The sequence below is a fragment of the Schistocerca nitens genome, chromosome 9 (assembly GCF_023898315.1).
Source record: "Schistocerca nitens isolate TAMUIC-IGC-003100 chromosome 9, iqSchNite1.1, whole genome shotgun sequence".
In the NCBI taxonomy this organism is placed as follows: domain Eukaryota; kingdom Metazoa; phylum Arthropoda; class Insecta; order Orthoptera; family Acrididae; genus Schistocerca; species Schistocerca nitens.
The window spans coordinates 219,424,450-219,451,320 of NC_064622.1; positions in this window are offsets into that span (position 1 = coordinate 219,424,450).

Here is a 26,871-nt window from a genome sequence, read left to right on the forward strand (position 1 = left end):
TGTTTGCTGTGTTTGTTGACAACTTCCAGCACGTAAATCGATGGCTTTATTTCACTTTCGGGTATTTTATGTCTTTTTCTAAGGGCACTACATTTATTTGTACTTTAGACGGTCACTACGATGTTACATTTAACTGTTTTCGCGCAGTTTATATGAAATTAGAAGACGCTCACATGTGTAAACGCCCTTGTTGTAAAAGTCGTTTACATACTTTCAGAAGACAAGGCTGAGAAGGATGGAAGAAGGTATTGCCTTGGTCTTACTACCGTAGTTGCGGCTTTCATTATAAAGAAAAAATCGAAAGAAAGACGTGTCAAAAACAGAAGTGCTGGTTTCGGCCTTGGCTTAAAAGAAGGGACGAGAAAAAGACTGTTATTCACTATTGATGAAGGAATTGAGTCTGGAGGATCCACTACAGTATAAAATTTTGTTTCGACAAGCTGTCATCCTTGACTGAGCCCAATGTTCCCCTGAGAGACACCGTTATGAGGGAAGCAATTTCGCTAAGGAGAAAGTAAGACTTTATTTTCATGTGTATATTTTTTTCATACGATTGTTTGTTCTACTATATTAGCTGAAAATTCTCATATTTTATACCTTTCCAGGTTAACAGTTGAACTGCGATTTCTGTCGACTAGAGAATCTTACAAGAGCTTGTCGTTTGCGCATCGTATTTCAGTTTCGAGTCTATCTAAACCGATAATATATATGTATGCTGTGAAATCCGTAACTATTGGAGGGATAAGTATTTCAAGGAACTTGTTTCCTGTATTACTGAATCGAAAGAAAAATGGGAACTTTCACTTCAGTTCTACATCTTTAGAGGCTCCAACAACTGAAGAGGAATGGCTCAAAATAGCACCAGTTTTTGATAAATTGTGTAACCTAGATAAAGCTTCAAATAATACTTACCGAAAATTGCAGATATTTCACACGTTAATTTTTGTGAGACGAACAACCTGCTGTACTATGTTTTACTGAGCAGGAGTGAGGTAAACAGTTCACATAGAAATTCGCGGCGTTTGTCAACTGTGCTCCCCACTTGGTCGTCTACGCGTGCGCGAACCACCTACATACGCGTGAGAACAGGATCCATCATATTCCTCCATCTGGCTATCGTACGTGTGAATCTGGTGCAAGTAGTCCCGTCTACACGATAGGCGCCAGCGGAAATGGTGCATCATGGGTAATCTTGCAAGCTCACACGTCCCGTGTACCAGCAGGTAGTAGCTCCGAGCCCTCTCCAGCTCCCTCTGATTATTTAAAAGTTATTCCCTGATGTCTTTATAGATGTTCTATCGTCCTGCCCTTGTTCTTCTTAGTGTTTTTCAAATATTCCTCTCCTCGCCGATTCTTCGAAGAACCATTAATACCTCGTCTCATCAGGCCACCTAATTTTCAACATTCTTCTGTAGCACCACATCTCAAATGCTTCGAGTCTCTTGTGTTCCGGCTTTCCCATGGTACACGGTGCAAGTTTCACTGCCATACGATGTTGTGCTCCAAACGCGCGCTCTCAAAACTTTCATTCTCAAATCAAAGCCGTTGTTTTATAGTAGCGGACTTCTCTTGACCAGGGAAGCTACAGAGTAAACAGCGTGAATCACCTAAAACTTGCACCGCAAATATTGCGGAAATGGAACGTGCTGTTGATGTGCGGTTTTCACAGAATAGGTCGGTAGTCGGGAGCTTGTATTGTCAGGGAAACAAAAGATTGTAATAACACTTAGAGAGCGTATTTTTTTGTACCAACATACTTTCTTTAAATGGAACATTGCCTACTGACATTAATAAATGTAGGTTAAATTGGAATGTCAATGGTATTTGTTGCAAGATTGAAGTACGAGTCGTTTACGAGATATTGTATTTTGGACACTTAGACACTTAGACAATACCTGTGGTAGCATACACTAAAAAAAGAGCACAAGTGCACAGACTGCTTTTGTGCATTCTGACCAGTGACGAGGCAATTGACATCAAATACGTTGTGTCCAAAATGGTCACCGGAACAGCAGTAGACGCTTCCAGTCTCGGATGGAAAGACTGCTGCATACGCGTTAGCGTTTCAGCGGAGATGACCGAGCAGGCTACAGTAATACGTCGTTGCATGTAATCGGGTGTAGTTTCTATGTCCTTGTAGACAGTCTTTCAACTTTCCCCACAGAAAAATCCACAGACATCAAATACGGGGAACGGGCAGACGTCCCTCTGCGTTCAATCCAACGATCTGAAAACAATTCGTGAACACATGCTGTAGTACTTCGTGCACTACCGATTGGACAGCCATCACGTTGGTACCCCTACTTCCGCCTAATCTGCAGAGGAACGACTTCCGACATCCATGCAATATGGTCTGTTAGAAGGCTGCGATACTTGTCTATGAAACACGGGCCTATGAAATGATGGTTCCCTATCCCACACGACCCGTTTGTACTCCACAGACGCTGACATTCCACCTGACGAAGCCAACGGGGATCGTCAACAGACCAGCAGTGCATGTTTCGGCGGTTTGCCTGGCCATGATTGGTAAATGTGTCATCATCACTAAGCATGATACATGATACGTCTGGGGTAACCTGTCTTAATGCCTATGTACAGAAGTTAACAGGATTCTCACAATCGTTTCCATGCAGCTCTTAGTAGAGACAGATGATACGGGGATGGAACCCACGTCGGTGCAGAATGTGTGGGACAATTGCTTGAGTCATGCCACTTCCTCGTGCGAATGCGCAGGAGCTAACATGCGGATCAACTGCAACAGCAGCACGAACATTAATCTCCCCTCTTCTGTCGTCAATTACAACTGTTACGTAGTCTAGGTACCACTTTCACATTACTTGCTGAAAGACTGATAAATAATTGCCAGGATGGCTCACGTCTATTGGGAAATCTTGCCGCATACACGGCACAAGAACAAACTGCATTCTTCCTACACTCTCCATACATCATGAGCTTGTACTAGCAAGTCGCAGTGAACTCAAGGAACACACACACACACACACACACACATACACACACACACACACATACACACACGCTTTAAGCAAACATAAGAACATCGTACCTAGAAACAACGCAGCTGAATGGCACAAACACGTGTCGCTGTGGAAGTTTTTCAAAATACCTCTTGTAAACAACTCGCACTAGAATCCTGCAACAAACACCACTGACATTCTAATTTATCCTACTTTTAGTTTGTCAATGTCAACTGGCATCGTTCCATTTAAAAAAGTGTATGTTTGCGCAAAAAGTACACTTTATAAGTGTTATTACAATCTGTTTATTGGCTAACAATACGAACCCCTGCCCGACGATCAATTCTGTGAAAACCACACATCAATAGCACTTTCCACTTCCGCAATATTTTCCGTTCAAGGTTTAGGTGATTCACTCTGTATATGGGAGAGACCATCAAGACTGATAAATAATCAACTGAAAGGGAAATACACGAAAGAGATAACCATCAAATACGTCGGACAGCTTTCGTAAACCCATTTACAAAGCTAGGCGGAAAATTCTACCGAAGTTACCTACAAGTATTCTGGAGGTTCATGTTGTTCTGTACACGTTAAATATGAAAACTACAATGGGGCGGATTTGTTTGTCACATGGTGATGCTGACAAGAACGTTGAAATATTCTGTGAAGTTGAAAACCTCAAAATACTTAGTTAGCGGGACAAAAAATATGTTAATGGAATCTTTAAGTATCACACAAAGTTTTTGTCAGTTATTTTCGAGTGATGGGTTTGTTAACGGATTTTATATTCCAATAGTTTTTTGTTTGTTGAACAATGAGTGAAGTTCACCTTATCAACTTGTCTTTTCAAATGTTGTTGATAAATGTGATAATCTATGCCTGAAATTGTTTCTATCAGCAATGTTTTCGGACTTTGAAGAAAGCGTAATGAATGCAAGACGTGAAATGTAGACTAAAATGCAAGACGTGAAATGTAGACTAACGTAAGAATCCAGTGTTGTAAATTTCGTCTAACACAGAACTGGTAGCGAAACACAGCAACATTGGGATCTGCCTGTGACTATTATTCTAGGAATGAAATTGGGAAGTTTCTGCCAATGCAATAAGTACCTTATTAGGTACTTAAATAGACAAAAATGCACTCTTTGCGCCATCCATTTGGACAGAACAAAGTTGCAAGTGACAGAAACCACCGATGCTTTCGAAGTTTACCACAGCAAGCGCAACAGTCAGTTCAACTACTGCAGCCCAGATATATCCAGATGTCTTGAAGTACTGAAGCAAATTAAGGTTGACACCAAAATTGCAGTCTGTTCCTCAAAAAACAAAACGAATTAAAGGTCTTTTCCTGATTTAAAATTCATGAAGCAACAGATGGCAAACTTCGAAGACAGAAGAATTACAAGAATGCTATATGTGAAATTCGTTTCCTAAAAAAGTAAAGCTTGAGACAGTTCGCCTCATAATGGTGCGCCCTGGATAACGCTAATCCATAAATAAGTAGTAGCATGATAATCACAGTTATTTTCCTTATTACTTATGAAGGAAAAATGTTTCACATCTTCGGCTAGAAGTACTTATGTAACTACATCTTTGAACTGGAAGACTGGGTTCTTCCCCTGAGTGCGGATGCTTGTGTCCCCTGTGACTCTTCGCGGACCCTTGAGGATCTGGGAGGGTTAGATCCTTTTTTCCTGACACGCTAGGTTTGAGTCCTGAGCCCAGTGTTGTGGACTCTCTGACCGTGGGCTTTCCGACCGCTGACGTCAAAATGATATTCCCGACCAGAAATATTTTAGCCATGGGTTTTCCGACCGTCGAAGAAAGCCCCAGTAGTGTGGAATGCTCTCCTAACCATTTTGTAATAAGTACATCTTTTCACATATCATCCAGGTATACGACTGGCGATGCACATAGATCATGAGCTTGCTAAAATGCTTTTTATTTCTTTTTACCTTTTTATCTTTTATTTTTTCTATTTTCATCTGCTTTAATTTCTGCAACATTATTGAAGCAAATGATTAAAATTCTTTCTTATTTCATGAATTTTAATTTGTCACTCAATTTTTGGTATGAAAGTAAGAGATATTAAACACTTTAAATCCCCACCGAGGTGTTAAATACCGAAGCAGCAAAGAAACAGGTATAGGCATGCGTATTCAAATACAGAGGTATGTAAAGAAGCAGAATACGGCGCTGAGGTCGGCAACGCCTTTGTAAGACAAGTTTCTGGCGCACTTGTTACATCGGTTACTGCTGCTACAATGGCAGATTATCAAGATTTATATGAGTTTGAACGTCGGCGCACGAGCAACGGGAGCGATTAAGTGGGGATTTTCCGGCAGACCGTTACACGAGTGTATCGTAAACATCAGGAATCCGGTAAAACATCAAATCTCCGACATCGCTGCGGCTAGAAAACGATCCTGCGACAATTGAACCAATAATGACTGAAGAGAATCGCTCAGCGTGGTAGGACTTCCGCAGATTGCTGCAGATTTCAATCCTGAGCCATCAACAAGTGTCAGCGAGCGAACCGTTCATCGAAACATCATCGATAAGGGCTTTCGGAGCCGAAGTCCACCTCATGTACCCTTGACAACAACACGACACAAAGCTTTACGCCTCGCCTCAACACCGACATTGGACTGTTGATGATTGGAAACATGTTGCCTGGTCAGACGAGCCTCTTTTCAAACTGTATCGAGCGGATGGACGTGTACGGGTTTCAAGGCAACGTCATGAATACATGGACCCAGCATGTCAGCAGTGGCTGTTCAGCTGGTGGAGGCTCTGTAATGGTGTGGGGCATGTGCAGTTGGAGTCATGCCAAACCTCTGATACATCTAGAAATGACTCTGACAGGTGACATGTAAGAAGCATCCTGTCTGATCACCTGCATCTATTCATGTCCATTGTGCATTCCGACGGCCTTTGGCAATTAGAGCAGGACAATGCGACACACCACACGTCCAGAATTGCTCCAAAGTGGCTCTAGGAACACTCTTCTGAGTTTAAATACTTCCGCTGGCCACCAAACTCTCGAGACATGAACATTATTGAGCATATCTGGGATGCCTTGCAACGCACTGTTCAGGAGAGACCCCCCCCCCCCCCCCCCCTCCAGCACTACTTCAGACATTAGTCGAGTCCATGCCACGTTGTGTTGCGGCACTTCTGCGTGCTCGCGGTTATCCTTCATGTTATTAGGCAGGTGTACCAGTTTCTTTGGTTCCTCAGTGTATATGTACGTAAGTATGTTCCACATCTCCTCTTAATCAACTTGACCAGTTTGAGTCAAACACATATTCAAATATAGCATTTACTGCTTGTTAGCCGTGAGCAATATCGATTCCTCATCGATAGCGAGTGGCTACATCTTTAGCAACATCCTTCCTGGATTCTCTCAATAATACTTTTTGAGTGTTAATTTCATTTGCTCAGTAACTCCGATTTTAAAATTATTTTTGGTGTAATATGGGCATTTGCTTCAAGTTTACGATTGTTGAAAAGATATTTTCGGATGTGTTGTGTGGGCTTTGTTAGAAGTTCAGTATTTTGAGCACACTTGTTCTTGTAATAGCTGGGACTTCATTCTCTTAATCCTACTTATAAGTTGTGTTGTTATTACAGTCACTGGTTATGACGGCTCACTGGTTGATTCTTAAACCTTCTTGAAGTGCTGCTTCTCATCAAAATGTTTCATGTAATTCTTTCTGTATTTTAGTATTGACTACCCAATACATCATGAAGCAGGGACATTGAAGACTAAACCTAATTAAATTTCACTTTTACGTACCTCCTATAATTATTTTATTAATATCTCAAGCGTTTTTAAATTATTGCTTTTTTGCTTAAATACTATTTTGTTAGAGCAGTCTTTTTGCTACATTACAACTGCTCCCGAACCAGTACTGTTAATCTTTCAGTTTTCTAGCTGTAAGAGTCATTCATTCTACAATCATAAGTAACCGGTTTGAAATGAAAAGAAACGTGAAGTATCTGAAATTTGGTGGGAATTAAATTTAACTGATGTTTTCGTGTAAATGTTTTTTCTGGTGCATACGTCAAGTCTTACTTCCCTGCACCTTACCTCTCACCGCTAGCTTCCCCATTACAGTGATAGCTGACTAGCGTTACGCGTGTGATGGGAACTCTTATACCTTAAGGGGAGTTAGAACGGAAATAATTTTTTTTCACATTTTCGGATTTTTATCTCATTATAAAACTTGCAATTTTTCGAATAAAATTATATATATATGACTTATTAAATCACATGGGAAGTATTTTGTTTTATTTCTTAAATATAGTCTACACCGGTTGAAAATGTTAAATTTTTTACGTGCATTACTTCAAGATATAATAAAACCGGTAATTTTTTTATATAGAAGACTGTGGATTGCTGTTTTATAAAGGTTAACAGTGTTCGTCATGTTCAGAAGAGGATGGATACCAGGTTGAGTAAGTTGAAGCAAAGTTTGAGAGACAAGAAACTTTGTGATGGTAAAACCATAAGAGGCAGGCTGACAGACGATATGTCTGATGAACTACAGAGTATTAGGGGTTGGTCATTAGAAATAATATTGAGGATCAGTTGAAAACGAAGCAGGTAGTATGGGCTACCCTCTTCCACAGACTGTCGACTGATGAAAAACCAGTACAACACCTTTGCCCTCCTAGACCTGTTTCATGGTGGAATTACCGCAGTGCCCAGTACTCAAATAATTCACACAACCATAAATATTCCATTCCAGCAGCAGTCATGGATATCATAAAACCTATTTATGAAGACCTGGCAAATCCTGAATTACTGAAGAAGTGTCTGCCTGGTCAGACTCAAAATCCGAATGAGTCGTTCAATAATCTTATATGGACTCGCTTACCAAAAAAATTATTTTGTTGAAATGAAGACACTGAAATTGGATGTTAGTAGTGCTATTATTGCTTTTAATGATGGCAACATTGGTAGAGCGAAAGTGCTACAGCTTATGGGAATTAATCCTGGAGCAAACTGCATCAGAGAACTTGAACGGATGGACAAGGTTCGCATTGATAAAGCAGAGTATGCAGCACAGTTAGCCACTAAGGAGTCCAGAAAGAAGAATAGAGGAAAAAAACTTGAAACAAATCAAGAGGATGATATACAGTATGGTGCAGGGTTCTTCTGAGTGACTAAAAATAAAAAAAATCAAGCATATATTAAGTGAGTTACAGTCTTCTGAAACTTTAGCACGCGTTTCTGAAAATTTACATTTTCTGTTGCATTTTTCCCTAAACCTCAGAAACCACTTCGAGTAGAGTATTTAAATTTTCAGGGAGTAATAAAATACATATCCTGAGTCTACTGAACTAAAAGAAGAACATAATGTTATGTACAATTAAAATTATTTAGGATAACGTGCAAAAAAGTACTCAAAATTTTGAAACGTGTAATTAAAAAATTGTATTTCCGAAACCAGTGGCTGAAATGAAATTATTGTAGTTCAGTAAACTCAGAACATACAGTTTAATGTCCTGTAAAACTGTAAAAGTTTCATGTCAATGGCTACAGTCGTTCCTGAAATACAGGAAAGCCAAGTAACTAAGTTTAACATTGTCGGGACAGTGCTTTCCAACTCTCCTTAACGGACGTTTGGGATTAGAATTTTAGTTGTAAGATTGTGTGTTTATTGTGTCTGCTCTTGAGTACTCTGATGAGCCAGAACATTATGACCACCGACTTACCATCGATATACACCCGAGCAGGTGTCATCACCGTCACCAGGCAAGGAATGACTGCTAGTCAGACACACGCACGGTGCATTTAGTATCAGGGAGCGTGCTGTCCGTTTGTAGAATGGGGAAGGCGCACGTCTATCTGAGTTTGACCGAGGGCAGATTGTGATGGACCGGAGTCTCGGCACGGGAATTTCTAAAACTGCACAACTTTTCCGGTGCTCGAGGAGTGCTGTGATCAGTCTTTAGAACACGTGACGAAACCAAGATGAAACCAAGTACAGACGTCGTGGGGTTGGGCGACCTCCCCTCCATTACAGATGTCTGACGTCGTAGCCTGGGCAGATTTGTTAAACAGGACAGGCGGCGATCTGTGGCGGAATCAACATCATACTTGATGCTGGGTACAGTACAAGTGTGTGTCTGAACACACAGTGCGGCGAACACTCCTGACGATGTGCCTCCGCAGCGGACGACCCATGCATGTGCCTATGTTAACACCACGACATCGGCAACTATGACTGAAATGGGAGCGTAACCACCGGCACTGGACGTTGGCACAGTGACAGTGTGTTGTATTGTCTGATGAATCCCGACACTTCCTTCATCATGGCGATGGGAGGGCGCGAATCCGCTTCCAGGGACAGAGCTCCTTGACACCTGTACTGCGGGACGGGGACAAGCTAGCGGCGGCTCAATTATGCTCTGTGGAACATTCACGTGGACATCCATGGGTTCAGTGGAGATCGTGCAAGGCACCATGACGGCCAAAGGAGTGCCGTACACTGGTTGCAGACCATGTACAGCCCTTCATCATGATCATGTTTCAGTGGCATTTGCCAACAAGATAATGAGCCATCTCATAAGGCAATGATGGAGTGGTTCAAGGAACTCAATGGCGAGTTCCAGTTCCAGTTGATGTACCGGTCCTCAAACTCGTCAGATCTGAACCCGATCGAACACATCTATGACGTGATTGAACGTGGCGTCAGAGCCTATCGCACCCCTCCATGGAATTTACGGGAACTAGGTGACTTGTGTGTGCAGATGTGATATCAAATCCTTCCAGAAACCTGCCAAGACATCATTGCTTCCATGTCATGACGCGTGACCGCTGTTATCGGTGCCAAAGGTGGACATTCCGGCTATTAGGTAGGTGGTTACAACGTTCTGGCTGATCAGTGTAATGTTTGTAACGGTAACACCGCTTACCTTGAACGACAATCGATGCTAACGTTATACCTCTACGATGAATTTTTGAGAAGTTGTGACCGCGCGACATCCTAATGGAAACCGAACAGTCAAATTGGGATTCGTTTCCGGAACGCTCCAGCAGAGTATAACTAACAGTGAACAAGTGGATCACGGAACAGTCGTTCTCCCAGCATAAAAGCAAGTTGTAACATTACATATTAATATCGGTCGCCGTTCCAATCAGACATTCTTGGTCAAGCAATACAATGAAGCAGAAGACAGTGCTAAGGATAACCTCACCTTCCCTGACACACACACTAAACTCTTTCTTTATATCTGTTTACACTACAACACATTAATCTAACCTTGCAGACAAATGTACTACTAACTTGAAAGTCAGAGAAACAAATGACCAACGAGATAGCAAGATAGCAAACAGTAACATATGCCTCTCAACAATACGTTCCTTAAATGAACTAGATGCAGCAGTTTGCAGAACCAATCACAAGCAAACATGCAACTAATAGTAATACTAAATAGAGAAAAGCATGACATCATTTTCATCATACTCTATAGCTTTATTGCTTAGTACAGGGTCTCTGTGCTTCTGCATTAACCAGCTTGCATTAGAATAGCTAACGCAGTAAATATTTCTTTCTTAAACTCAGTTTGAAGCAATTAAACAGATGCATATCTAACTACACTGGCTCTGAAGGAGCCTTTACTTTGCTGGTTAGCACACTGGACTCGCATTCGGGAGGACGACGGTTCAATCCCGCATCCGGCCATCCTGATTTAGGTTTTCCGTGATTTCCCTAAATCGCTTCAGGCAAATGCCGGGATGATTCCTTCGACATGGCACGGCCGACTTCCTTCCCCATCTTTCCCTAATCCAATGAGACCGCTGATCTCGATGTTTGGTCTCTTGCCCCAAATCAGTCCAGTCTTTGCTTTGCTTCGTTATTAAAGATCCACAAACTATAACTCTTTAACTTACTAAAAATCTAATTGGCTGTACAAATGCCAACACAACATTAAATTCAAGTTCAAACACATTCTCATGAAATGAACACTGATAAAACTTCGTAATTCTGATCAACGTGCATAAATGCAACCATTAGTAATATTTTTCATTACTTTACTGTTTTCAGGCAGCTTTTCCAGTAAGGCAAATTATTTAAGGAAATGACGGCAGATTGATCTAAAAATTGCATTGGAAGTGGAGTATTTCTCAAACTATAAAACTGAACTTTAAACACTATAACTCCACACATTAGAAAGTAGTAACAACTATTTTTACAGCTGCCAAAAAAGTCTTTCCATAAAAACTAGCACATTCGAAATCAAAATAACTAGGATAGGATTCCTGTTCAGGTTTATGATTTGGGATAATCACGGGTGTAAGATAAGTTTTTTAGCAACACAAAGATCTTATTAAAATCGACCAAATTTAACAAATACCTGGTCCATTTACAGTGTGCCAAATATAAACAATCTAGTGGCACTGGTGGCGTAATTAGCAGCGGCTAATAACCTGGCGGCGATGCAGTCATGGCAGTACTGTTGGCGCCGGCCGCTGGTGGCCGAGCGGTTCTGGCGCTACAGTCTGGAACCGTGCGACCGCTACGGTCGCAGGTTCGAATCCTGCCTCGGGCATGGATGTGTGTGATGTCCTTAGGTTAGTTAGGTTTAAGTACTTCTAAGTTCTAGGGGACTTATGACCTCAGCAGTTGAGTCCCATAGTGCTCAGAGCCAGCCAGTACTGTTGGCCTCGCCCTATTACTGATCTTCTTGGCGTCGTAATTACGTTTTTATAGGGCCAAAAAACCATACCATGATAATATTCTCACCAAAAATATAGCATCCGAGGCCCATTAATACCGCTCTTAAGCTCTTCTGGCCACAAAACTCCAAGAATATGAGCCACAATCATCCGCTATTGCTAGCGAGATGTCAACCACAGCACTGCTCAGACCAGACTCCTTTGCCTTCACAAAGGATGAGTTGCGACTTGCGTGCCAACCACACCTTCCACTCCGCCAAGCTACTTCCACTGCTGTGGGGCTTCCCCAGATCTTTTACATTCGACCCTACATTCCCTAACTATGGACCAAATCATTTACAGTAGATTATATGACAATCATTTCAATAGCTATTTAAATCCACAAGCATAATTTCAACAACATCGTTCAAAAGTTCACATAACTGAAATATGTACACACATTCAAAGAATTTCCATGATAGATACATCACTTCACATAAGCAACTCTACAAATTGACATAGAAATAGCCGGCCGTTGTGGCCGAGCGGTTATAGGCCCTTCAGTCCGGAACCGCGCTGTTGCTACGGTCGCAGGTTCGAATCCTGCCTTGGGCATGGATGTGTGTGATGTCCTTAGATTAGTTAGGTTTAAGTAGTTCTAGGGGACTGCTGACCTCAGATAGTAAGTCCCATAGTGCTTAGAGCCACTTGAATCATTCTGACATAGAAATATCGACAAAGATACCAAATAAGTAGAAAATAGGTGTTAACATGTTCAAGTGGTTTTCGGTTCACAGGTAATTAAGTTTGTTACAATGGTGGCCCGAGAAGTGCTGGAGATTGGGCATCTGAAGAAGGAACATTTTTACCAATTAAAATTCGCGGCCAAGCCGTTTAAGGCAGCACTAATGTATTGGCGCTGGGTGATTTTAAAGAGATGTAGAAAAAAGTTAGGGAACTTCAATACCACATTAATTTACTGCTATGGAAAGGAAGCCGTGATGAGCGGACAAGGTCAGAGGATAGTCAGGAGTCGAGGTGTGTTTCCACGAGTGGTGAAGGTATGGAGATATAGAAACATTTCAGTCGTTTGCCGAACTCTGCTATGGCTATGATACACTAAGGGACAAAAGTCAAGAGATATCTCCTAGTATAATGTCGGTCCTCCTCTTTCCCGGCGAAGAGCAGCAGCTGGACGTGGTATGAACTCAACAAGTCGCTGGAAGACCCCTGTAGGAATACTGAGCCACACTCTTCTAGAATTGCAAAAGTGTTGGCGCGCAGGAGTTTTGCACGAACTCACCTCTTGATTGTTCAATTCAATTCATGCCTGGCGGTCTGGGTGACCATATCATTCATTCAGATTGTCCAGATGTTCTTCAAACCAGTCGTGAACAGTTGTGACACAGATCGTGGCACGTCGTTGTTTGAGAACATGAATTCAATGAAAATTGTCTCCAGGTAGCCGAACATAACCATTTTCAGTCAATGATCGGTTCAATCCATGTGACACTGGCCATTATGGAACCACCACCAGCTTGCACAGTGCCTTGTAGACAACTTGGGTCTATGGCTTCGTTGGGTCTGCGCCACACTCCAACTCTACCAACAGCTCTTACCAGCTGAAATCGGGACTCATCTGAACAGGCAATGGTTACCCAGTGGTCTAGGGTCTAGCTGATACGATCACGAGCCCCGGAGAGGCGACATCGTGCTTTAGAAAAGACTTTCGCGTCAGTCGTCTGCTACCACAGGCTATTAAAGACTAATTTCGCTGCACTTTCCTAGCAGATACGTTCATCGTACATCCCATATTGATTTCTGCGGTTATTTTACACAATGTTGCTTGTCTGTTAGCACTAATACCACTAAGTAAACACCGCTCCTCTCTGTCGTTAAGTGAAGGCCACTGACCACTGCGTTATCTGGTGAGGGGCAATGCCTAAGCTTTGGTATTCTGGTCCCACTCTTGACTGTTGATCTCGGAATATTGAATTCCCTAACGATTTCCGAAATGGAATTCCCCTTCGTCTAGCTCCAACTGCCATTCTTCGTTCAGAGTCTGCTGATTCCCGTCGTGCGCCGGCCGGAGTGGCCGAGCGGTTCTAGGCGCTTCAGTCTGGAACACCGCGACCGCTACGGTCGCAGGTTCAAATCCTGCCTCTGGCATGGATGTGTGTGATGTCCTTAGGTTGGTTAGGTTTAAGTAGTTCTAAGTTCTAGGGGACTCATGATCTCAGAAGTTAGGTCCCATAGTGCTCAGAGCCATTTGAACCAATTCCCGTCGTGCGGCCATAATCAAGTCTCATACCTTTTCACATGAATCACCTAAGTAGAAATGACAGCTCCGCTAATACACTGTTCTTTTAAACCTCGTGTTGATGTGCATATCGCTATCCCAAGACTTTTGTCAACTCGGTGTACAAGGCATTACGAAGTTGCCAATTTGATGTGGTGACCAAATAGTGGAATTTTTGTATTTGTCGGTTAAGTTAAAGGAGGAGGCCACGCTCTGCAGATCGCTGATCTTGCGTTTTTTCAGATTATTTAGCCACTAACTATAGGCATGATGTCTACTAAGATTGATGAGGTTATTTGGGAAGGGGACACTTTGAGTGATTTAGATTTGTTAATCGAGGTTTATCAGATTAAGAAACGAGTTAATCAACAGATATTATTTCAGAGTACAAGGGAACAACATTTGTGGATAACATTAATAACATTAGACGCTCCCCATTAGCATTTGCGTCAGGTTTAGCGAAACTGAGGTCTTCGGTTATATAATCGTCGGCATGCATGCGGTAAAGCGTTCGCGACTGATTTTCGCTAACAGTCTGGCAGTTTTTGTGACATAGATTGAGTGGCGCGAGAAATAAAGTTGATTTTGCAATCAGAAAAGGTTTCTTATTGGCCGGAAGGCAGTTGGCCTGGAGCCTCTTCTCGTCAGTACCATGGGAGCAGCCGACGTAGACGAATTAGCGAGAGCGGTTTCAAGTGTAATAAGCGAGGACTTTTTGCTAGACAATGTCCGGTGGATCGCTGGAAAGTTAATGGCAGATGGCGCTTTCGTAACTGGGGTTAGAGTAGGCGAGCAGGTTGCACACCTGAGGCTTGCAAAAGGTTGAGTTAGCAACTCCTCTCTCCCCGTTATCTGTGCCGCCCTGAATCAAGAGCCAGGTTCTGGACTACTGGATTCCGGTAGTTATATTTCCTTATTGAATTACTCTTAGTACCTCAAGAATGAGCATATCTGTAAACTCTATATTTAAAGCTACTGGGTAAACCAGTAGGAGCGAGTAGGTTTAACAGTTAAACAATTCACATGGCCGGTCAGGATACTTGTTGCCGAACAACTTCCTGTTGACTTACTGTTGGGGCGTGATTTTATAAACAAGACTGTTTTTGTTTTACACTGATCTGGGATAAATTTTTCGGTAAATTTCATCCTAACGCTGAGTTTCAATTGTGTAGTCATGGCCAATATTCATCCATTTATAATGGGGACTCAACGGATTTCCAATTTAATGTCAGACATTTAGTCAAGGTGAAACGCAAAGATTATTAGAGATTTGCTAGGTCAATTTCTACGGGTGTCACGCATAAGAATGAGTGTGAGCTCCAACTCACTGGCCAGATCCCTGTGCGGCAGTCTCAATACCGATTGTTCCCAACCAAGATGTGGCAACTAAGGAAGATTGTTGAAAAGTTGCTTCTGCGGAAAGTGTAATTAGGTCCCCTACATCTCTGAACGCATCGCCATTGTTTACAGTTCCAAAGGGGAATGGTGAACGGTGTAGGCCCGGGGTCGACTACAGAGTTTTAAGTCAGAAGGTCGTTCTGGAGTCGGTGCCCTTGCCTGATCTTCACATTCGGTTAGCACAGAGGCGAGAGGCTCGCAGATATGACAAGGGTAGACAGCCTGCCTCATTTAGGGTCGGCGACCGGGCTTTTATAAAGAATGTTTGGCTCACAGCAAGGGTGCCGACAAGCTTACCGATCAGCTTATGTCGCGTTTGTTAGTCCAAATGAGGTCCTGGGGATACCCACTGCAGTAATTACATGGTTAAAAATGCAACTTAATGTTTAGACTATTGAATCCTGGTCTTATAAACGGCCAGCTGCTACATCCGAAGGTTGAACTGCGTTCGGATGAGATATTTTTGTACAGTAAAATCAGACCGATTTTTTAAAAAGTGGAGTCTATTTCAGGAGATACGTACTTAATCTTGTACACTTGCCGGCCGCTGTGGCCGAGCGGTTCTAGGCGCTTCAGTCCGAAACCGCGCTGCTGCTACGGCCGCAGGTTCGAATCCTGCCTTGGGCACGGATGTGTGCGATGTCTTTAGGTTAATTAGGTTTAAATAGTTCTAAGTCTAGGGGACTGATGACCTCAAATGTTAAGTCCCATAGTGCTTAGAGCCATTTGAACCTTGTACACTTATTTTATTACTAAACCATTAATTAACACTTGGTTTTTGTTCATTAACTTCTTGCTGGAATCCATGGAAAGAAATAGCAAAATGCGAGCGAAGAAAGAGATAACTTTTAGATTCTATGACATTCTGTCTTCTTTTTCATTCCTCCCTCAAATATGTACCATTATCTTCGCGAATCAGCCTTAAAAATCTATATAGTAGGCGCAGCTACTGCTCTGAGCCATTTTTTAAGTGATAGTTGGAAAATGACGTTTTTTTGCACTGAGAAAATAGAACTGAAAATTTTATTAAAATACGAATAAAATACATATGCACACATAATCATAAAATTATTATTTTTACAAAATTGCTAGTAAACTATTACAAAATGAAAATGAAATTAATTAATATAAAAATATAAAAAGTACTCTTTATAAAATAATCACATTATTTCATGTCCATAAGCTTTTCCTTAATAACTTTTTTTGTTAAATTATATTTTAGTATGACGCATTTATTCTCTGCAGAAACCATCTCCGAGGAAAGTGAGAACTTAAATGTCAGAGGCTGTCTGACGATTATGGAGCCCGCATCTCGTGGTCGTGCGGTAGCGTTCTCGCTTCCCACGCCCGGGTTCGCGGGTTCGATTCCCGGCGGGGTCAGGGATTTTCTCTGCCTCGTGATGGCTGGGTGTTGTGTGCTGTCCTTAGGTTAGTTAGGTTTAAGTAGTTCTAAGTTCTAGGGGACTTATGACCACAGCAGTTGAGTCCCATAGCGCTCAGAGCCATTTTTTTTGACGATTATGAGGAATTAGATGCTGAGGGTGATGAAAAGGATACAAATGTCGCGGAGGAAGAAGTTAAAGAAGGGAATGATGCTGAAGAACAAGAAGCACAAGAGGTAGATGATTAAGAAGACATAAAACTTTCAATTGCTGTTACTATACACATTTTCCGTAATAAAGACAGTAACTAAGGCAGTTTTGCTGTAAAGATTTACCATTAAAATTATAAATGTTCACCGAAAGTATGTTTTGTCTACTTTATTAATTTTTTCAAGATTCTTTCCGCCCTATTGGATCCGTCATTTTGAATTTTTCAATTTTGATAAAAAATCGTTATCAGAAGGGTGAGAAACACCATTACACCCATTTTTGTCCTTATTTGACCAGATTTTGCAATTTTTGCCAGGTTTTCAGGATTCTGGCCCTCAGTGCGACGACAAAGAACCTTCGAGTACGGTCGAAAGAAATGTTTCAGTTTCATTTGTTCCTCTTTTCCGACATTAGACGTTATCGTTATTAAAGGACTGCTCAAGCATGGGTCATCGTGCTGGCGGTTACGATATACCTTGCCAGTTATGAGACTGGGCTAATGTTTTTGTGATCAGCCTATTTCACCTTCTTTGAGTCGTAGCCTGACACAAAGTAGCCAGGTCACTACAGCGAACCATTTAGGGAGGGGAAGCCAACATCCACGCCAACAAAACGATTGCCGAAATTCAGGAACAATCTAACGTTACAGCTATAAGAAAGATCTATTCAACTGAATTTACAAAGGTAGAATCGTCTGCCTTTCCAGCTGTCAGGTACTGGCATACTGTGTTGTAGGAGGGAGGTAGAAAGTTTTGTGTTAGTGTATCAGTTCGTATTGTTTTCCCGTAAATTCAAGAAACCTAACAGAAACAGATAACAGATACTTTAGTCATCAATAATATAGTCTCCTTCATTATTTACAACAGTCTGCCAATGCTGCCAACGATTTCACTACTGTAGAAATCACGTGGTTTTAAAGCGAAGAATTCGTCGAACGATTTTCGGAGTGCATTTTCATACGAAAAGGAAGTTCCTTGAAGGCTGATCCATATACAGCGGAGAAGGTGAAAATCTTAGGGCACAAGATCAAGTGAAAACAGTTGCTGTGGAATAACATCCAAACCCAATTCCTGTATGTAGCAGAATGCGGGCAGACGTTATCATGGAGTAGCATCTCTTCACGCAGTCGCCCTCACCGTTGTTCTTGGTCTGCATCGGTAAGACGTCTTAGTTGTTGACAATAAATGTTAGCAGTGATGGTGCAAGGTGGCTATAATTTCGCACCTTACAATCACTCATCTATATACTTTGCCGTGATTTACAACCGAAATTAGGTATCATTTCATAGGTATATGTGAATCTAAGGAGACTGACATTGTCACGTACACCTCGTAAATAGTTGTTAACATTTATTGCATGAAAGGGGACGGAGTGTCTTTATTACCAAAACGGCGAAATGAATGATTGCCTATACTAGTGGAGGTTGGAACGCCAGTAGAAATGAAACGGCAGGTGTAACTCTAGCCCTGGGGGGAAAAGCCCGCACAGCTGTGTTGGTCCAAATTAACACAGAAAGTAGGCAAGGCGGACGGTCAGGGCACCTGAGCGCCGAAGCACAATACAGCGGTGGCCGGCCAGTTGTGTAGCAGGGCCAGAAGGATAACCGGATAATAATTCGGAAACTCTGAAAATCTTGGACGCAGTGGAGAGGAATGAGGAAGCGTTACCTCAGAAATCATACAGGTTGGGTTATTTCTGAGGAGTTTTACTCTGAGAAGGGTACCACTGTACGTATTCCTAGTTAACGAAGATAGGTATTTCCTCGCAAACTTTCTGCATTGGACGACAAACAACTAAAATATGGCTGGTTGGCGTTTATAAGAAGCTGTAGAGAGGGAGAATATTCTGTGGTTTCAAGAATATGATTCCCCTTCTGCAGTTACGATTGAGGGGGCCGAGCTTTGCGGGGAAGCCAGCGGTGGAGAGAAAGTGTGCTTGGTATGTAGGTGATGTCAATCATCATGCATTATTTATATTAGATCGCATAGCCATAAAAATAGGCAGATTTAGGCAATCATATTTATTAGGTAATTCAATTGTATCTTGTTATGTCCATTGGACATTGATATACAAACATTCGTAATATATAAAGAGGTTTTAATCCACAACAAATGTATAAACAGAAACAGCATTTATCATTTGTAGTTATTAGTTCCCTTAATCATTCATTTATGTTTATGTTGTAATTTATATGTTAAAGAGCAAGAAGGAGGAGGTAATATCACCATTAAGAGATAATAAGATTTGCTTCAGGGGGTAGTCAGACAGAGCCAAATCTTCATTTTCGCGTTCAGTATTTTCCGTTGCGCACATCCATTTTACACTCGCCTGGAGTACTATCTTGTAATGATTATACCTCGGGGAAGCTGTTTCATCAGATGCACGCCATTATCTTTTGTAGGCGCGCGCAGGTCTTTGTACGGGGTATTACTGCTTTGCTTGTGCTCAGTCATTCGTTCCTTTTCCTTATGTTAGTATAATGACACCATTTCTCGTCACCAGTAACAACACAGGATAGGAATGGTCAGTGTTGTTCACGATTAAATTGATGGCTAGTAAGCTGAGACATTCATCTATGACCACCCACGTATTTTTTGTGATTTTGGCTTAGTGTATGTGGTACCCAATCACTTGACTGCATGCAAATGTCGCACGGTGGTTGAACGATCACAGTTCATCACGTTTGCCAGTTCTCGCATACACTGATGTGGTACAAGGAGTGTGGCTGAGGGATATAGAGGGAGTGCCGTGTTGTGAAGTGGAGAGGCAGTTGGGAACTTGAAGTGGATGCAGCTAGTGGCACAAGCAGAGCTCAGAAGAGGGACTATGCCCTAGTCGGTGGGGTTGCGGCCTTCAGTAGTGGGACTAAGAGAGTGTCATCCCACTCTGCATTGTTGCAAAATTTATTCAAGATGGCGGCGCTGGCGTAATCCAAGATGGCGGCATGTAGACTTTGCAACAGTGCATGACTTCATTCAAGATGGCGGATTTTGGCGAGAAAAACGCCAATTGGGCTATGTCCACTAACTTAACCCTCCAGAAAAACGGCGGGAAATTTTATCTTGGCGGGAAAATAGGCCAATTGGGCTATGTCCATTAACCTAACCCTCCAGAAAAAATGGCGAAAAGTTTGAATTCCAGCAAGATAATGCCTGCAAAACCATACTTGTCTTTATTATTATTCATTATCATTTATTATGATTTATTATCATTCATTATCATTTATCATCATTTGTTATTATTTATTATTATTATTTATTATTATTGACCTACCTCCACTAACATAGAAAATCGCGCCATGTTCAAATTCACACGCCATAATATCTGGAGAACCGTACTTCTATTTATTATTATTATCATTTACTATTACTTATTAGCATTTATTATAATTTTTTATTATTTATTATTATTTATTCAGGACGGTCGACTTTTGCGGCAAGAAAACCAGTTCTCTTACATCCATAACAAAAAAATCTGTCACAAATTCAAATTCAAACATGATAATCTGTCACACCTACGAAAAAAAAAAACAGGGCCATGTGCACTAACCTAAGTCCACCTCATCCTACGAAGTTTGAATTTTTCGCGGTCACTTATTCTTTCACTCCTAAACTATGAAAATCGCGTCAAATAATTATAAAGTGTGTAAGAGGTCTATGATTAAGGAATTTGTTGCTAGCGCACTCGAGCATATGTAATTTCGATGGATTGCTCACGCGCTGCCTGCGATATGTAAACTATAAGAGCATCTGAGACCAAAGAGCAGTGTTGACTGCAGTAGGAACTGTGTAGCAGTAGCAGTACGTTGTTGCTAGCGAGCAGTCCTGTCTGGTGTATCGTGTTGGCTGGGCCGGTCGTGTGGAGCGATGGCGGAGCCTGAGCGTTACTGTATAAGGTAAAAGCAGCCTCGCGCATATATAGTATTGTTATATCAAGTCCCAAGTAAATGTTTAAAAAAATCTCTTAATAATAATCTTTCTCATAAAAAGTAACTTTTGACGATCATTCATTTCAATTTAAAGAATTTACTAATTTCTCCAATCCTTGGTCATCCCGATTATTGAAAAGAAAAATCAGTTGTTTCCTTTTATAAATGACAAATCTATCGGCCAGCATTGCACAGGGCTGTGCCAGAAAAATTTATTGTAAGAGCAGATATATATTTTTTATCCGGCTACCTAATTCAGGTAAGAATTTTAAATTTTTTCAGAATGATCTTTCAGGGCCATGACGCAGCACTACTGACGTCCAAAATATACCCGTTTAAATTCACAGTTATTGAAAGGTTATATGTGAGCGACAATAATTTAATTCTATTATTACCAGGTTACTGAATTTATTTTTTGGGAGAATACACAAAATGAGGATATTATTCATAATAATATCATTTTATTTTGTGGGGAGGTTACACCTGTCGACAACCGGCCAGGATCGTAATTTCTTTGCGAATTTCTGAGAGGTAGTCAGTTATATATATCTGCTCTTATTTACTTAATATTAAATGTAGTTTGCATCTGGCGCAACGCATTTACTAATTTGTCACTCTTTCCTTCACAGATCATCGGCAATTTATTGCTCTTTGTTGTAATTGTATTTATTCCATTTTTGCTTTGTCTTTGATTGATTTTGTGCTTAACTTTGATTTGTGAAAATGCCGCGAAAAACTGCTAACAGTACATCGTGATGTGCAATGAGTGAAAAAGCCGACTCGAATAATTTGACGGATATTACTAGCGACACTCAGTGTAATAGCGATAATCCCCTAATTACAGATAATCAGTGCGTGCCAATAACTAGTAATGATGTTAATGCTAATGATGAGCAAATAAATTCAATTGTGTCCTCTGTTAATTTATCGACAATTGATGACGTGGCACGTTCCGTTACAATGAACGCTGTCCAGTTTGACACGCCTGATTTGCAAAATTTACGTAGCGAACAGATAATTGTTTCTAACGAAGGTGACCAATATACACAAAACACGTCAGATTTATTTGATTCTGATGGAGTGGCCAACAGTGCACATCCGATTGGCAAACCTTTTTGTGAATCAGGCAATGACCAAATGGTTACCGGTACACAAAACGTGACAAATGCACATACACCATCACACAGCACAGAGAATACAGCAGCTAATTTTGGCATGGATCAAGTTATGGCATTATTGATACAACTTAATGAAAATCTCAAACAACAACTTAATGAAAAACTAGACAACAATTCCAAACAGTCGAATGACAAACAAGACAACAATTTCAAACAACTTAGTGAACACATTACAGCCGTTGCGGAGCAATGTCATGATATTAAATAACAATTACGTGGGGAAATTAAGGCTTGTGCTAGGAATAGTAGTGAAGAAATTAGATCCGTTGCACAGGAATTACGCAATACACATGCTGCCACAACTAAATTACTTAGAGATGAAATTAGTGCAGTCGCTAAACAATGTTCTGAAAACGCAACACAGTTGCGCGACGAGTTTAAATTAATGTCATCAGAACTTTCACGCACACTGGATGCGAAAGTAGACACGAAATTTGACCAACAGAATAGCCAAATTGACGAACGTTTTAATCACCACCTACAAAACAGTGAAACGCGTTACCGTAAATTTATACAGGAACAGAATAAAGTAAAGCAACAAGTCATGGAAACAATTACTGCACAGAGACAGGAAGATAAGCGTAAATTGTTTACGAAAGCAAAAACATACGTAGACAGCAATATTGCTACAGTATCAGATGAAATCAAACAGCTGAACACCGAATAGCATGATGAAATCTCCAATCTTAAAACAAAAACAGACACACACACAGTAGACTTTCAGACAATGACCAACAGACTTGAACAATTAGAATTAATACAGGACCCCAATGCCATCAAAGCAGACGTTAAGAATTTGTCAAAACCACCCGTAAAATCCAAAAACATATTAATGTTTATGACACTAAAAATGACGATCAGGTAAAAGCACTGACTGAAAAATTTGATGAATTGGCAAGTCGTATTGACGTTATCGAAAATAACAATGACACCAAATCAGACGATACGTCACCAATTTCGTTCAATCAAGCGCCCGAATTCCAAAACTTACAGCAGACAATCAGTGAGATAGGTTCGTCCAATAATATATTGCGTAGAAAAGTGTCGTCTTTACAGCAAGAAGTGACAGAGATGAAAAATGTTTCAGCCTCTAACACGGCACAGCATACGCCACATTCCGAACATTTCTCACACTCACACAGCCAGTATAATTTAGGTAATTTACAGAGAATACGTGACTTAGATCCCGTACAGTCACAGACAAACAGATTAGCATACAATCCTGAACCTGTTCAGACATTCAGAGACGATAATTTTGATTACAAGCGCTTCCTATCCGTTAGGAAATTTAAGTTATTCAAAAATGACAGAACACAGATTCACCCCTTGGATTGGATACAACAATTTAGTTTTGCATTTCCACCGGCTTGGCCTGTTATGCAGAAACTAAAAGTTATTTGCAGCGCGTAAGTGACCTCAGGGGATTCATTACACTTCGATGAATATGTGCCGTAGCGTGCACAGGGCCCCGAGCCGTAGTAGTGCTGTTTCCTCTTTAGTTTTCTGCACTGCTGCCTTGTCTTTTACTATCCTTTATATCTATCAAAACAGCTCTTCAACTATCGATCTATCTAGGATTAAGGATGAGTAAAGACAACCTGACACAACAAGTTTTACCTGAAAGTGACAGTTATTATACGCTCCAGAAATGACAACCACGAGAACTTTGATACCAGACAAAAGTTTAATTATCAGTATCGTCAAAATTATCAGCAATAGGAAACACAATTTTGGTAACAATAGAGGTTTTTCCCCACAACAATAACAAAATCAGCCGGTTACCATACCTAACCAACAATGTAAAGTGCAAGGTCAACCAAGCTTTAATGTTTCGGCACCTACACGTATAGCGTCGGCTTCACCAAATAGTAACGCACAGCAACAAGGAAATCACTACGTACAGAAAACACACAATTTCAACTCATATAGCAATGCGCCGTATAGCAACGATTATTATGACAGACGTAAAAGTAGTAAGCACAATTTTCAGCGTACGTTTAATAACAGTCGATCTTACCAGCAGCATAATCAACCACAACAACAGATGATCATGAATGAAGCAGACAGTCGGTATCATCCCGAACGTAATACGCCAGGAAGAAATAACAGAACAGTACAAATAGTCGAAATGCCACAGCATCCTCCCGCAAATAATAGCACGTCAGAAAGAATTTGACTAGATACAGTACAGGTTGCATCTTCCAGCAACGCAAGCAATACTTTTGACACAGAGAATCTTGTTCACGAAAATGTTATTACTTTTGACGACATCCGAGACACTCTTTTGCAGGAAAAACCAGTTATTCACAAAACCATTTCCCACCCTGTCATTGAAGTAAAGATTGGATCATCCAAATTTTCAGCAGTAATCGATTCTGGAACACCTATGTCAGTCATAAATGAAGAAACCTTCAACGAATGTAATAAAGGGAATATTTATCCTACGTTACCATTAGGCAAAACTAAAGTAAAAGGAGCAGTATCTAGTAAAGGAGTAGATGTAAAGTTACAGACACACTTATCGTTTTGTATTGCAGGTCATACGTTCCACTCAAATTTTTGGGTTGTTCCCTTATTGCAAACAGACGTTATTTTAGGTACGGGTTTTTTGGTACAACATTACGCAATTATTGACTTTCAAAATTCCTATTTAATGTTAAAGGATGAAAATGTACAACTGGCATTAGAATTTCGGCACTCTTTATCTGCAGAAGAACAAACAATTAATCGGACAGAGGTCATTTCTGCATCACGTAACATAAACTGTCATTCCACATTGTTCACAGATACGTATGTTCACAACTTCAATACACCAGACGAAGCCGACTATGACGTTATGCAAATGATTTCTGATAAAGTTAAACAGAGAAGTGCAAATTCAGACGACGAACGTACTCAACTACGCAATATTCTTTTACAGGAAGCTCCAGTTTTTGACAACGTCCCTGGTACTATGTCCGGTTTCATGTATGAATTTCAAGTTAAACAGCACGACACGTTTAAAGCCAAACATTATCCCATTCCATATATTCACAGAGAACAAGTTAAGAAAGAATTGCAAGCTATGCTTGACCAAGGAATTATTGAACCGGCAGTTAGTCCGTACATAAACCCGCTCCATATTGTTAAGAAAAAGGATGGCTCACTTCGCCTCGTACTTGATTCGCGTCACATCAACGACATTATTATTAATGAAACAGATCGCCCACAGACACTAGAAGAATTTCTACAGAAATTTCATGGTACTGCTATTTATTCCACATTAGATCTGAAATCGGGATTTTGGAAAATTCAGCTCCATCCGAACTGCAGAAAGTACACAGCATTTCTCTGTTTTGGTGACTGTTATCAATTTTGTAAATTACCGTTCGGTTTAACTATTTCTTCAGCAGCATTTATTCGCGCTTTGAATACTATACTTCCGACAGAACTAAAGACAGAATCACAACGTATGTAGACGACATTCTTATTGCAGAAGCTAACTCGTCTGAACACAATCTGATTCTTGAACAACTGTTGCAAACTTTTCGTGCACAAGGACTCACAGTTAATCTTAGCAAATCGCACTTTGGCAAAACTTCCATAAAATTTCTTGGACATGTAATTTCAGCAGAGGGCATTCCGCCTGACCCGGAAAAACTTCAAGCTTTACGTGACATTACTGTTCCTACGACGAAGAAACAACTACGCAGCTTTTTGGGTTTAATTAACTTTTTCCGTAAATTTATTCATTACTCTGCTTTAGACACTCCTAGATTATGCCAATTGACGGGTAAAAACGCTATTTGGTCCTGGGATAGCCAGGCACAGTCTGAATTTGCTAATCTGAAACATGCTTTGTTGAACGCACCACTTTTATCACACCCAGATCTAACTAGAAATTTTTCCATTGCTACCGACAGTTCTAACACCGCTTTAGGCGTACACATTTTTCAGAAAATTGAAGAAGACGGTAATACAGTAATTAAAAACATCGCCTTTGCAAGTCGCATTCTGTCTCCTGCTGAACGCAATTATTCTGTCACAGAACTTAAAACATTATGTGTTGTATGGGCGTTTACCAGATTTAGGCATTTTCTTTATGGAAGACGTACTACCGTTTACACAGACCATAGAGCTATCCAGTTTTTACTTTGAGCAAATTTTACACACGACAGATTAAGCAGATCGAAACTTTATTTACAGGAATTTAATTTTACAATTGTTCACATTCCCGGTACACAAAATGTTGTAGCAGACGCACTACCCCGTTCTCTCAGCAACAATCAGCAAGACATCGCAACCAACTTCTGCCAAGCAAATTCTAGCGTCATGTATATTCAACAAGTTGCATTCGAAAATTTTATTTCGGCATCATTACGAGACATAGCACAAGAGCACAGCAAAGACAACGTGTGGAAAGAAATTAAACGCCTTTGGGAGGATAAGACTAATGTTACCATTAGAAACCGTTACACCGTACGCAATAACATTCTGTTTCACCGCTCTCACCCTGACAGCTACAATTGGTTACTATGCATTCCTGACGAGCTTGTTAACAAATTAATTTGGTATACTCATTTAAGTTACGCACATTATGGAGCCAGAAAAATTTTCTTATACTGAGACAGAACTGTTATTTTGCGAACATGGAGAAACGTATTCGACGAGTTTTAGCGTCATGTAAAATCTGCCAGAAAGCTAAGTCAGACACGACTTCACATATTCCTCTGTTACATCCCATTGTACCCGTTAAATTGAGACACATGGCCGTTGTAGACATTTTTAGTCCGATTCCCAGATCTAATAGAGTTTTTTGCTACATCTCGAACTCACTTCGAAACTTGT